Consider the following 14426-nt stretch of genomic DNA (forward strand, 5'->3'; position numbering starts at 1 on the left):
CAAGGCATTGTATCATTCCGGGACACGACGGTGCCTTGGGCATGCCCGATTCCATTTTTTCTCTCCCGATGACAAAAACAGAACTAATTGGAGTACCACTGCATGTTTTCACTAAAGGCACAATGTAATTACATTTGAGCTGGGAATGAGCATTTTGGGAACGTCATATGTTCGTTCAGCAAATGGAGCGAACGAAAAGCAATATTTGTTTTGCTTTGATTAGCAAAACCGGCAGGGTAATTTGTTAAGAAAGGGACAGAAAATCTCTGTTTAACCCCCTTCCCCCGAAAACAGACTCTCACCCCTCACCGCCCCTCCTGACACAGCCCTGACAATGTGAATCAGCATCGACCACCCCCCCCCTTCCTTAAGCCATTTATGCATTTATCTTAAATGTTAATGAACTTTTGCCCCCAGCATTTTTTGACTTCGGACCGTTGTCTCCAGTCTCCAGTCCCTAATCTCTGTCCTTTTGTGGCATTGTTGATAAATACTTTATGAATATTTTTTTTTTCATAATGTAAAGAGTATTGTTTTCTCCAAGGTTGTATTAATAAACATGAATGAATGTATTTTGTCTTCACCAAAGCATGATTAATGCACATTAGCCTGTGTATTGCTCACTCGCGCCCCTACTCCCCCCCAAAAAATGACCCATCAACATGAAATATTTATGGCATAATATTAATGGTTTTGTAAAGAAAATAACAAGTTATTAATCCTCTGATTAACAACTGATTAACCTTTTTATGAAACACGTGATCCGTGCATCGTCGATTCAGGATATGTCGCCTGAGTGTGCTGCAGAATAATTATTTTTTGTGTCTTTTCTAATTGCAAAAATCGCATGGTTGAACTGTTGTGTTTTTCCACACATGCACACACACTTACACTTGCTCACACAACGTGAGATATGCAGTCCAAGTACACATATTACCCCCCAAAAATTGGCAAAATTCTATCGCATGAAGCGAAAGCGACTAAATATAGCAGCAGATCTTTAAAACAATGGGGTTTAATTCACATATCCGTTTATTCCACAGTTATTGGCTGTGGGACAGTACAGAGAAAACACTGTGCTGAAGGACAAACGCTTTCTTTTCTCTTCTTTTTTTTTGGTGTGTGTTTGCTCATCTCTACGCCATTGTGTGTATTTTTAGTCCCCCGTCTCATTCTGCTAAAACACAATTATGTTATGTTTTGAGACGTGCCAATGAGTGACTTCACTGTGCAGGCTTGAAAAAAAAAAGGCCGATCTTTGGTGCCATGATCTACCAGGTGCTGATATGCAAGTAGGGCTTTTTCACATGATATTCACTGTAAGAATTGGTGAGGTTTAGGGATTGGCTTGTCAAGTTGTAAAAAAAAAAAAATATATATATATATATATATATAAATAAATACATTACCATAGCAGTCCAAAGAGAAGTACTAAGAACTACCAACTCTAGACTGTTTCCCATAGGATATGTACAGGGGTTTTCCAAGACGCTCTCTGTAGTGTGCCTATTACGTAGTCAGGTAAATAATGAGAGAATAGACATTATTATTAACATTTATTCATGTCACTAATGATACAAACGAATACTATAGTCTTTGTGTGAAGGCTTTGGCTTAGTGCTCGGGCCTCGGGGACAGCTCAGGGACAGCTCTTCAGTCCTGGGTCCTGGGTCATCTCACAACTTCTTTTCATTTAATTCATATCTTTGTTTAAGCATGTTTTTTCCCCCCCCTTCTTCATACACCCCTGCCTTTCATTCGGGCCCTTTTCTTTAGTGGGCAGAATCCATCAAAGGCCAATGTGTTGTGAAAGGCAACAACAATAAGCCTCTTTGTGGAAAGATGTGTGAGGGGATAAGTGTGTTGGGGACACTTGTTTTTTTTATGGCGTGGTCTTATGATGGATCGGTGCTTGTTCGGCAGGGTGTCTTTGTTCGTTTCCTTTTTCCTCAAATACCAATGGAAGATTTCACCTTCGGCGACTTTCCCTTAACCCCACATCTCACTTTGGACTTGCTCTCCTTCTGCTCTCCTTCTATCTCTCTCTTTAATTCGCTTGTCTCTCATCTCTCTCTCCTTCTCTCTCGCTCACACACTAGTCTCTATCTTTGTCTTTCTGCCTTTCTCTCTCTCTTTCTCTCTGTCTCTCTCTCCACCACACAAACTGGCCGCCCTGGGATTCATCCGAGTCAGTCACACAACCCTCTGAAAACAATTATCTTTGAACTTGCTTTTAGTGCTGTTTGTCCTAATTGCAGATCATTTTCTCTGTCGGATTTCTACTTTTATTGCAGTTTTGCCCTGAATGTTGATCCTATTGAGGTTCAACCTTATTTTACTCCCTGGAACACCCCTAAGACCTGGATTCATCACATATCCCCCTAGGACTTCTCTCTCTTCAAATTCATTTTTTTTTTCTCATCATTTCTTCTTTTTTTTTAAGATATAATTTTTTTTTGTAGTATTATCCAAATGAATTAGTGGGATCCCAAAATACACAGAAGGGCGTACGGTTTGTCCCAATTTCTGTGTTATCGTTCACATTTTGGGCCAGAGGTGTATCTCTGTGACACGTTGGACTGAGTAACTTCAGTGCCACGTGGGATTCACCATGCATTTATAGATCGGTGGTACGGAGGTGGACTTCGCAGTAATTAAAGACGAGTAAAGGTGGTTAATTCCGTCCTCTGCGCCTTTCCAACCATTAACAATCTCCCCCGTTCTGTTAACTATTTATGAGAGGGTCTCAACTGAAAACGCACACACACACACACACACACACACACACACACACACACACACACACACACACACACACACACACACACACACACACACACACACACACACACACACACACACACACACACACACACACACACACACACACACACACACACACACACACACACACACACTGTACATGCTGTACATGCATGCGCCTAAGCTTCTTAAGGATCCTTGTCACCATGCAGACACCACACAACATGCGCTGCGGGTTGCAGAGAGCGGTTTTAGGTATGGTGCAGGGCTTTTTGAATGAGAACTGGATGGTGTGGCAGATATGTTCATGGGCCGGGTCAATGACAGTCTACGGGATTAGTGTCACAAAGTGGTTCCAGCCACAATGCGTGTGAGTAAACACCGAAGAAGGCGTGGAGAAGTCCTCTGCCCCAGATTTACAATGAACCTGCCCTACCTGAGGGAAAGACTGCGACGTGCAAGGCTGTATACTGACTGTCCCAAATGCTGGTGCAACCGCTCACAACCTGTTCAGGAGGAATCGTGTCATCATACAGACAGCACAATAGCACGTTTACTGTACTTGACTTAAGCAGTCAGTGACAATCCTCTATTGTCCTGACCGTCTAATCACACAGGATGTCTGGGTTTGTTTGGCCTGAGACTCAAATTTGATTGAACCTTTATTTAACTAGGCAAGTCAGTTAAGAACTAATTCTTGTTTACAATGGCGGCCTACACCGTCCAAACCCGGGCGACGCTGGGCCAAATGTGCGCCGTCCTGTTGGACTTCCAATCACGGCCGGTTGTGATACAGCCTGAATTGGATCCAGGGTGTCTGTAGTGACGCCTCTAGCCCTGACGTGCAGTGCCTCAGACCGCTGCACCACTTGGGAGCTTATATTATAGCGTATCTCCTCCAATGAGAATACAGCAATTAAATGATGTCCGCTTTGTGTTACTTGATACAGGATATGGATCCTAAAGATATACTTGTTGCTCATTTTTGCTGACATTTAGAATAAAAAACAAATGATTTACGCCCATGCACTCTCACTCGCCTGTTCAGTACCATCCAGTTGTGTACAGTTTGATTTCTCAACAAAAGGCAGAGGAGAAGGTCTTTACGTTCGTTCAGTGAGTGAGCGATGGCAGTTCTTTTTTGAAGTACCTCCTCGACGCGACACACACTGGAGAGATGTTCATTTATTCAGGGCACAGTGTGAGATAGAGAGGCAGCGCTCTCCTCTCGTCCCTCTCCAGTGGCTCGCCTGCCCGGACGCCTGGCCCACGGTGGCCTGAACTTCCAACACCGATTGATGGCTCCGTGCGGACCCCCAGCTCCTCCAAACTCCCATAATGCTCAGGGAGCGCATCTTTATACACACACACACACACGCCTAATTGAATTACATCCCCTTCAGCTCTGGGGTCCTCCACTGAAGGAAAGAGATGGACTTGTTCACTGAGCCCGAGCTACCAAGTCGTAATTTTCACAATGCCTATCATCCACATTAGATGTGTCACCAAGACAAATAGAGACATAATGCAGGCAGGCAAAGAGATCCGACGCAGCGTCTTTGGCAGTGGTTTGCCACAGTTCCAGAGAGTTTCTTCTTGCCCCACCACTGTGCTCCTCATCACAGAGAACGTCGCTGACAGCCAGTGAAGGCTGCTTTGTTTGTGTAGTCGTCTACTCTCTTTAATGAGCCATTTATTGTGTGTTTTGCATTCGTCGTGTCTGTTAGTTTTTTTCCGCTGGTTGAGTTTTGGAAAGAGAGGCCTTGTCTTCCCGGACTCCTTTAGAAAGTAGTCGAACCGCCCCGAGAGGGACTGGGGCTGCGTGTTTGGAGGACGTCAAGTTTCGACCTTCCGTCCCTCTTAACCGTTTCCCAAATCAAAGCATCGGAGCTGCAGTCAAACTCTCCTCCTCCTCCTCCTCTTCGTCTGGTCTCGTAGTGTGCCTGAAGCGCCGCGGCTCTCTCCGCAGCAGGGGAAAGGCAGGGCGTCGGGTAGGAGTGGCACGGGGGGGAATGTAGCCGACTGTGACACGTACCTGTCAGCAGGTACTCCAAATAATTGGTAAATTACTACCGCGGGATAGAAGAGGCTCTCTTTTCTTTCTGTTTGATGAATATTTGAAGTCGACCAGGCAGTCGTAGAACAACGCCGCGCGTTTGGCTCGGCGAGTCGGGCTATCACGCGCGTCGAGCAAGAGGAGCAGCTGACGCCCAGAGAACAGGAGGGATCCTACTGTACTACTTAGTGTAGACAGACACTGAACAGGGAGCACGGGAGCACGGCGTGGAGACCGTCCTCGTAGTCTGAACAGGTCTGAACTAACAAGCAGCATAAGCATATACATTGAGACAATGCTTTACTAAGTGGCATATGCTCTCCGTTACACACACTGCCTGGCACTGACACGCCCTCACACTGACATACTCACTCTCACACACTTGGAAGCCTAATCCCTTTTCCATTTTGAATGGATGCCACAGAAAGTTCACTTGCTCCTTGGACAAATGTGTTTTAACTTTTGGGGAATCACTCCCTGCCAATTCGATGGGAGCAATTGGGCTCTGTTTTGTCTTGTTAATGAAACATATTCGTCTTCATGTTGCTCTTTCGCCGGCCTCACACTCACTTTACACGGTAGTCAATTAAACCCCTGAGGGCCGCTCTGTGCATTAAAAGATGTATAGCGCTTTGACGTTTCAGCCTGCTCGTAGTAGGCACACCCATAGAACACTTTGCGATGAGCCGTATGAAGAAAAAAAGACAAAAAAACTAGAGCTGAGGCAAGTGCGAGCTGGGGACATTGGATGCTATTGGTCAAAAGACTCTAAATGGACTAGACTAGATTGAGGTTGTGCACTAAAAAACTGTGGCTGGACTTGAGGACCTTGGTTTGCATTGCCTGCATGAAGTGGTTGTGCTGGGTATTGATGCAGTTGGTGAATGCCTTAGATATGGCCAGTGGGGTCGAGGTGTAATGAAGCGTATGGGGCACATCCTCGATCCTACCCCCCCCCACCCCCCACAATGCAAGGCCTCCTTCAGGGCTGACTAGACCTAGGGTGGCCCACGGGCCTGTAGTTTAGCCCACGTTTCAGTGGCGTGAAACAGCTTGACATGTGAGACACTTCCCCAGGGTATGAGGCGTTTCATCTGCCTTTTTACCCTATCTGCCGGGGTGAGCCAATGAAGGCCATGTCTGGCCAGTGGATCTCATTGGAAGTAGCCCGCTCGTTGTGTGTATTCAATGGTATTTGCTAATCCCCATCACGCTCCAAATCAAATTTGATTTTCCATAGAACATGTCCATCTCCGATTGCATTTCGGAGAATAATGTGATTGTTTCGTTGCGGAGACGTTCGTGGTGGTACGTGTTTCCTCGTGTAGGTTGTATCAATAGGTCCAGTGTATTAGATGTCTGATCTCAGTTTGGTATGCTCAACAACCAGTAACCTGAACAACAGATCTCCTTTGCATTGTTTCCTGTCACTCTATGGGGACTGTGTCCTGCTTGCATATAAACCCGGGGGTGTTATATGTTATCGTGGTTTACTAGCGACATCTTTGGGTAGGTGTTCAAGGAAAGTCCCCCATTTTGATTTATTCATTTCGGCCGAGGATTTATGCGGCGATGCTAAAAACGTACATCTCGCACGGACTGATGGAGGATCTATTATTCATGAAAGCTAATGCATTGTTTCTTCTTGCTTTATATAATTCCACCCCCCCCCACCCCCCTTTTTCCCTCCCCAGCATTTTCTCAGACGGCTTGGCAGTAATATCTGTATTGAAATGAGAAGTTTGAAAGACAAACCACTAGCTCCTTATATGTGTAAACTGCGTTAAATCACACTTTGAGCTTACAGAGCGGAGCTTCAAATGTTAAATGGGGGTTGAAGTCTGCCTGAACTAATTTGTAGGGCTTTGCACCATGTTGACATTTAAATGGGATAAGAATAGGAAACTGTATGCCGACCTATTTTGAAGATGCTTTCGGGAATACATTCACATCAGCGCCGGTCTATAATTAATAAAAATAGACAGGCTTTCTTGCTCCAGATTTGATTATAATACAACCTTATAAACACTACAGGGATGGGGGGGGGGGGTGGGGGGGGAGAATTTGATGGGGGCAGGAATTAAGAGGGATGTGGATTGCACACACCTGGTTTTGCAGGAGATTGCGTTGGCTGGCTGCTGTGCTATCACATTACTGTGATCCAGCCCCTGTGTTTGTGAGAGAATTGAGGAGAGGGACCGGCAAAATCAGCATGCAAATAACGGCACATTGTTAACTTAATCAGATGCAGGAGGGAGAAAATATGGAGAGAGAGAGGGAGGGATGGAGGGATGTAGAGGAGGTGGGGCACATAAATAAGAGTCAGGGCCCTGAGATGACGGAGGGCAGAGGGGAAGGGCAATGTGTGTATGGGGGTGAGGGGTGAGCTGCCGAGTGGAAGATGGGAGCTGATTTCAGGGCGTCAAGATGATGCAGCCTCTCCAGAGCTCCGTCAAGTGGCTCAGACAGGCAGTTTAGCGGTGATAGCAGAGCGCCGTCCGTGTTGTGAGCCCTGCTGTCACCGGCCCCCGACAAGAGATCACAGCTGTAGGACATGGGTATTATCTAAAGGCCGAGGGGACAGGTGGAGGGGTGGGGTGCAACAGGCAGGCAAGCTAAACATGGCAGGTGCCCCCATGTTGCTGGTGACTTTCTAGGCAAAGCTATATGTCACAGGGCCATCCTTAAATGCTTATTCACCACAAATACATCCTAGCCTCATCATGGAAGAGATGCGATACAATTAGATTTTTATTTGAAATTCTTTCACCCAAACATGGATGCCCATTTATATGGCTTTTAAGATCATTTTGATTTGTAAATCTGACAATGTCTTTCAATGTGTTGAAAGGGCAAAATGCACCCCTAGAGTTCATTGCTGCTACGTAGTGACCAGGAACACAGTGGCCTGCGAAAGTATTCACCCCCTTGGCATTTTTCCTATTTTGCTGCCTTACACCCTGGAATTACAATGACGTTTGTATCATTTGATTTACACAACATGCCTACCACTTTGAAGATGAAACATATTTTTTATTGTGAAACAAAGAGGAAATGAGACAAAAATAACAGAAAACATGAGCGTGCATAACTATTCAACCCCCCCCAACCCCCCCCAAAAAAAAAAGTCAATACATTGTAGAGCCAACGTGTTTGCTTATTTTTTTCATTAAGCAATTGCTTTTTTTCTGGCCACTCTTCCGTAAAGCCCAGCTCTGTGGAGTGTACGGCTTAAAGTGGTCATATGGACAGACACTCCAATCTCCACTGTGGAGCTTTGCAGCTCCTTCAGGGTTATCTTTGGTCTCTTTGTTGCTTCTCTGATTAATGCCCTCCTTGCCTGGTCCATGAGTTTTGGTGGGCGGCCCTCTCTTGGCAGGTTTGTTGTGGTGCTATATTCTTTACATAAAAAAAAAAAATGGATTTAATGGTGCTCCGTGGGATGTTCAAAGTTTCTGATATTTTTTTATAACCCAACCCTGATCTGTACTTCTCCACAACTTTGACCCTGACCTGTTTGGAGAGCTCCTTGGTTTTCATGGTACCGCTTACTTGGTGGTGTTGCAGACTCTGGGGCCTTTCAGAACAGGTGTACAGTATATATACTGAGATCATGTGACAGTTAGATTGCACACAGGTGGACTTTATTTAACTACGTATGTGACTTCTGAAGGGGGTGAATACATATGCATGCACCACTTACGTTTAAAAAAAATATTTTTTATTTTTTAAACAATAATTTTTTAAATTTCACTTCACTAATTTGGACTATTTTATGTAGATCCATTACATGAAATCCAAATAAAAATCCATTTAAGTTACAGGTTGTAATGCAACAAAATAGGAAAAATGCCAAGGGGATGAATACTTTTGCAAGGCACTGTAATACAGAGAGGTTACGACCCATGATGCATTGCTCATGCAGAGATGCCTCTTGAATAGAATATGTACAATCTGCAGCCATGGTAACATAAACAACATATTAGCATCATGGTGGTGGGGGTTAGCGATGACGAGGGTTCAGGAAAACAGAGAATGTGAGTAATATCACTGATCACCAGCCACACGGCACTACACCGGGACAATTAAAGAAGAGGCCTTGTGTTGCTTCAAGAGCGAGATATCTCCAGGGAGGGAAGCATTGAATGCACTATACAGAGAGGTCATTTTTCATTAAACATCATTGCTTTCATGAACACACACACACACACACACGTGCACACACATACACACACACATACACACACACACACACATGCACACACACAAATACACACACACAGACACTTGTTCTCTGCTGAACTGAGTTTTAGCGGCTGGTTGTGAGAGATGGTGAATCAGTGATCATGTTGAAGGTCAGAAAGGGCAGGGAGAAGTGATAAAATGCAGACAGGTCAGAGAGAGAGAGGAGTGTGGAGAGACATTTGGAATCCAGGGCTGGTCCTTCAATACACACATCTCTTATTTACCTCAGTAGAATGAAACATAAAACAGTTTTGGCATTGTATACTGTCCTTTAACCTCAGATTTACTGTAGAAATGTGTCTTCTAAATTTGCTTTGCAGTAAAAGCTATTACCTTTAGCAACCTCACCAAAAGGAGGCTGCTGTCCTGGGTTGGGTGTTTCACAGAGGAGAACAGGATGAGGAGAGGTTTTTGTAGTGGAGTTCAGAGAGAGGCCTGTTTTGAAGTTTGACCAACTTTGCCTTATTCCGCTAATCAGAGTCTTGTCTTAGTGAAGCGTTGGCATGTAGGCAAACACTTCTGTCTGGCCCGCAAAATGGTTACACTCGCTCTCTCTTCCCCTCTCCCCCTCTTTCCCTCTCCCCCTTCCTCTCTCACTTTTTGTCTCTGATCCTAAGAGAAGTAGCCCCACTGTTTCAGATAAGGTGAGATAAATAAACATGTTCCCTGATGTCCCGAATGCTCCCCACCCTCCCTCCTGAGAGCACACCCTCCTAACGCACTTCCTCTGCCACAATTAGTCTATAATAAATACACTTTAATGCAGATAATGTGCCCTGCTCTCTGAATCTCCCTCTCTTCCTCTCTGTCTTTCTTTCCTTTCTTATTAAGCCACATTAAGACAGGATCTGACTTTGGGTCACACGAGAGGGAGAGAGAAAATGATGAATTATTCTCAGAGCTACTCACAGCTGCAAACAATAGCTGCAAAGAAAATACAGATATTGTAACGTATGCAAAGAATCGAGAGCATTTGCAGTCAAGTCTCACTTCCTGATGGCTTTGATAAGATGAGTTGCTTTCTTAAACAGGATGTGTGCTGCTTTTAAAAAACTGCTCTATGGACACGCCGAGTACAGTTGCATAACGGCCTGCCTTGACAGAGTGCCTGCAAGAATTGAAAGTTTTCTTCACATGAAGTCTCTCCAGATTAGCTTGAGCGAGTTTATCAAAGTGATGGAATAAAGGAGATTCAACATTGTCATGTTAAAAAGACATGAAGTGGTTCAATATTTAAAAAGCCCAATTGCCTGGACGGAAGTACTTTTTCATTCAAGAGCATATGGCTCCCCTACCTGTTTATAGTCTCCCCTTATCTTCTCACAGAGAAAACGGGAGAGAAGAATATATATTTTTCAAAGACATTGAAGAGTCGTTCAATTAACGGCGGCATGATGTAAAATAATTACTTGACTTGCTTTCCATAATGAGTGTCTCTAATTAGCCATACATTTGTTTGGTGAAAACTCCAAACTACAGTCGTGAGGAGATGGTAAGTACGTTGAAGTAGCACCCAACCCCTCTCCTCCCTTCCCTTCACAAAGGCAGCATCACTTGGCTTCGAGGCACAATTCACCTCCCCACGTATGCATACAAGCGTCGGAAAATAGTCAGGAGTGTAAAGGGATCTTTTTTTTATTAGCTATGCAACAATTAAAGGATTCACAAACTAAATTGAACCTTGTCTCCGTCGCCTCCCAGTTTGATTTCAGCACCTGTCACAACAACAGCCCCTGTTCAGCCATTATGCAAAACTTCCTAAGAACAGAACCAGCATGAGGAGTAGAAAACAGCAATTATTTCTGATATTCACTTACTGTATTTCAGGTAATATTGACATTTAGAGTTTGGGGGGGGGGGATCCTGAAAGGGAAGAAAACGTGGCCCGGTTGACTTTGTCAACTGGTGCTAGGCAGATATGGCTTTCTTTTGCCAACATTATAGCCGTTCTAATGCCTGTGAGAGTGTGATGATGGGTGACTCACTCAGCACTACCGGGCTGCCCTTCTCATTTCCCACTGTAGAGTGAAAACAATTGCTGGGTTGATTGTACTGTTAGCATGTCTGCCTTTAAGAAACAGTGTCAGCGATGCCTTGCTAGCGATGTGTCATTGTATTCATTCTCCAGTATGTAGTATTCAAATGCAGGCAGGCAAGCCCAGGGGAATAATGTAAGCCATGATCAACCCTACACGGACAGCTACACTGTGGTCATTGTTCAGTGGCCTTTCTCTGCTGTAGAGTAACCATGCGTGATCAGCGATTCGACCGTGACTACTGTAGCCTGCCATGAGGACGTGGCCCCGTTTCCCCGACAGAGGGCTGTGTCACGAGGGAGAGGGTAGGAGGGGGAAAACTGCACAAGACAGAATACGGACAATAATTGATATGTTGGAAATTCTTTCCCATTATCTAAAATCATTCCCTTTTTCATCTCTTTTTGTGCGCTTGTTTGTCCTCTCTGTCATCTTTCTCATCCATCCCCCTTCTTATTGTGAAACACAGTCTGGTTAACAAATGTTCGAGCCAATTAATCCCCCACTCGTCACAATGCATACAATCTACTGGCAGGAGTCTTTCCACACCGCTGTGACCACTATTGCAAGATATAGACGTGAAAAAGGCACACACACACTCTCACACACACACACATACACACACACACACACCTGCTGGTCATCAAAATAATACCAGGAATGGTTAGCATAAAAGGAAGCTTTGAGCTTTTGGCCCGTCTCCAGATGATGATGCGGCTGACCAGGACAATGAACTGTGGGAATTCGCTTGTCTCCCGTTGATCTTCCTTCTTGGCATCGCGAAAGCCTGTCAGACGCAGGGGATAAAAAGACAGGCATTTTTCTTTCTCTCTTCTCTTTCTATTTTTCCTTTCAACGGAGGGGGCCTCATAGTGATCTGTGGAGATGAGCTGAAAGCCGAACTACCTGTTGACAAGTCCTCTTAAGAGACCTCAATGACATTTTGTGTGGAACTACAGAGCAGAAAGGAAAGGCCCAGCAAGGTCGATTCATATTTGTCACCATTGTATAGAGCTCCAGTTCTTGTATAGAATTGTTGTTCTGATATATTGGTTTACTTCATTCGTGCTCCGTTATGAAGCTCGAATCTTGGTTCTGAACTCCTATGTTAGCGTAGTTTCATGTGTGGAGTCTAGGTATGTTGGAAGAAAAGGACTGGGTTTATTCTACTTTATTTCACTTGTTGTGCTAGGAACCGTTCTGTTTTCGCCTCATTACAGCATGTAATGATCCAGTTCAGTCAAAGAGCATGGAGAGGAAGAAAAACATCTCACTTTTTCATTGGGTTAATGAGAAGCGTCCCGAAGACCACCTGCAATAGACTAAACATGCACGAGGAAGAAATCCTATTAGTTTCAATTTACTGCCATGCTTAAAATGGTCCAGGCTATCTCTACTTTGTGTGTTGGTGTCTGCTTTCCTTCAATATTTTGTAAATATGCATTCCTCAGAATATGTAACATATGGCGAACGCACACATTTTCCATCAGAAATGTTTCCCCCCTCTAAATTCATGAATGATTTGGTGCAAATATGATGGAATTCCGTTACTTTGTGAATAATGATTGATTATTTAAAAGCAATGACCTTCATGATAACTAATGAGGTATTGCATTGTAATTAGTTAATGGATTCTTGTCAATACAAAATAACAAAGTAATGTCTTACTAATGGCTTTTCCATTCATAATGTCTCCTTATGAACCTGGGGCGGCAGGGTAGCCTAGTGGTTAGAGCGTTGGACTAGTAACCAGAAGGTTGCGAGTTCAAACCCCCGACCTGACAAGGTTCAAATCTGTCGTTCTGCCCCTGAACAGGCACTGTTCCCAAGCCGTCATTGAAAATAAGAATGTGTTCTTAACTGACTTGACTGGTTAAATAAAGAAAAAATAAAAAAACAATAATAAAGTGGCCACCAAAAGGCTGAGGGATGGACCTGGAGAAATGTAACCACTTTCAAATTCATACACAGCGCTACAATATCAAAAGTATAGTTTAAAACATGTTTTGAGGCTATACAGTGTTTTTTGGTTTTTGTATTACGATGTTTTTACTAAATGATTTGGGGTTCAATCAGTACCTTCACAAGAGCATGTTTGGCAGTATGTGTTTAAGCCTTAGAATATGCAAATGTCTGTGGCGTTCAGTGTATACATCATTTGTAATGCTCACTGGGCAAGTGTCTTCTGTTTCCTTCAACTTTGCATGTACTTTATAGGATCAGGGCACATTTGCCCTCGCACCTTTGTGATGCTTGTTGCTTCGATAATGACACGTACCGAGCACAAATATAATCGGACAGAAATACACTTCCATTGTGTTAAAGATCCCGTCCGTAATTAAGCTGTGGGTTGCAGAGCAATTTGCTCAGGAAACAAAAAAAGAAGAAGAAGAGAAATCTGGTTTTGTGCCGCTTTACTTAAAACGGTAAATATTAACCACAAACTGTAAAGTAGAGCACCACTGCACCTCTGTGAGAAAGTGCAAAACGAAGTCTGGTGGCTTTGCAGGCGTCATTTGAGCCTTATCGTTAATGAAAGAGCATTGTTGTAGACACCGGACAAACGTTAGATCTGTTTCGGCTTAGAGCCAGCGTAGACATTGCTACAGTCTGCTGTTTGGATGGCAGACATGTCAAGGTCAAGCATACAGGCGCACAGTTACTCGGCAGATACTTGTAAATGCTATCTATGACGGTAAGAAGTTACGACTTGTGACCCTGTGAGTTTATAATGCGAACCACACAGACTTGAATGGCGTACTTGTGCACAAGAGAAGGAAACGTTGGATTACTGGTACTTACTGGGTAACAGCCGGTATAACTTCCTCTAAGTGTGTACGTCAACGATTTTGCTTTGTCCAGAAACGGAGTTCCAAATGAATGAAATAAGACTGTCATGATTACACGGGAACACTCATTGTGTTGTTGTTCTAAGAGCCACCTGCATTGTTACTTATAGAGGGCACTCTGATATTGAATTATTGTCAAAAGCAATGTATGTGTGTGTGCGCGTGCGTGCGTGTGTGAATGTGCGTCTGTGTTTGTGTATGTTGCTTGTGTGTTGATAGGATGGGGAGGGGGGTGGGGGGGTGTCACATAAGAAATGTCCTTTTTAATCAAGAAAAAAATATAAAATGACTTGGGAGCAAGGGAAGCATATTAATGGAGTTCATTTGCATACGCTTGTCAGCAAGGATACGTAAAAAAAAAAAACTGGATTTGTCAGTTCATTTCACATTATTCCATTGTCTATCTGCCTTTGTCATATGTTAAAGATAAAGCCGGAAATCAAATTGAAGAAAAGGGCAAGCTGCTATCTCTATAAA

General features: G+C 43.9%; 1 protein-coding gene across 8 annotated transcripts in view; it reads left to right on the forward strand.

Annotated features, from left to right (window-relative positions):
* Nucleotides 1-14426, forward strand: part of LOC124033871 (zinc finger protein 536-like) — a 203735-nt gene that overhangs the window by 71156 nt on the left and 118153 nt on the right. The window lies entirely within an intron of this gene.

This window comes from Oncorhynchus gorbuscha, linkage group LG04, assembly GCF_021184085.1.
Source record: "Oncorhynchus gorbuscha isolate QuinsamMale2020 ecotype Even-year linkage group LG04, OgorEven_v1.0, whole genome shotgun sequence".
Classification (NCBI taxonomy): domain Eukaryota; kingdom Metazoa; phylum Chordata; class Actinopteri; order Salmoniformes; family Salmonidae; genus Oncorhynchus; species Oncorhynchus gorbuscha.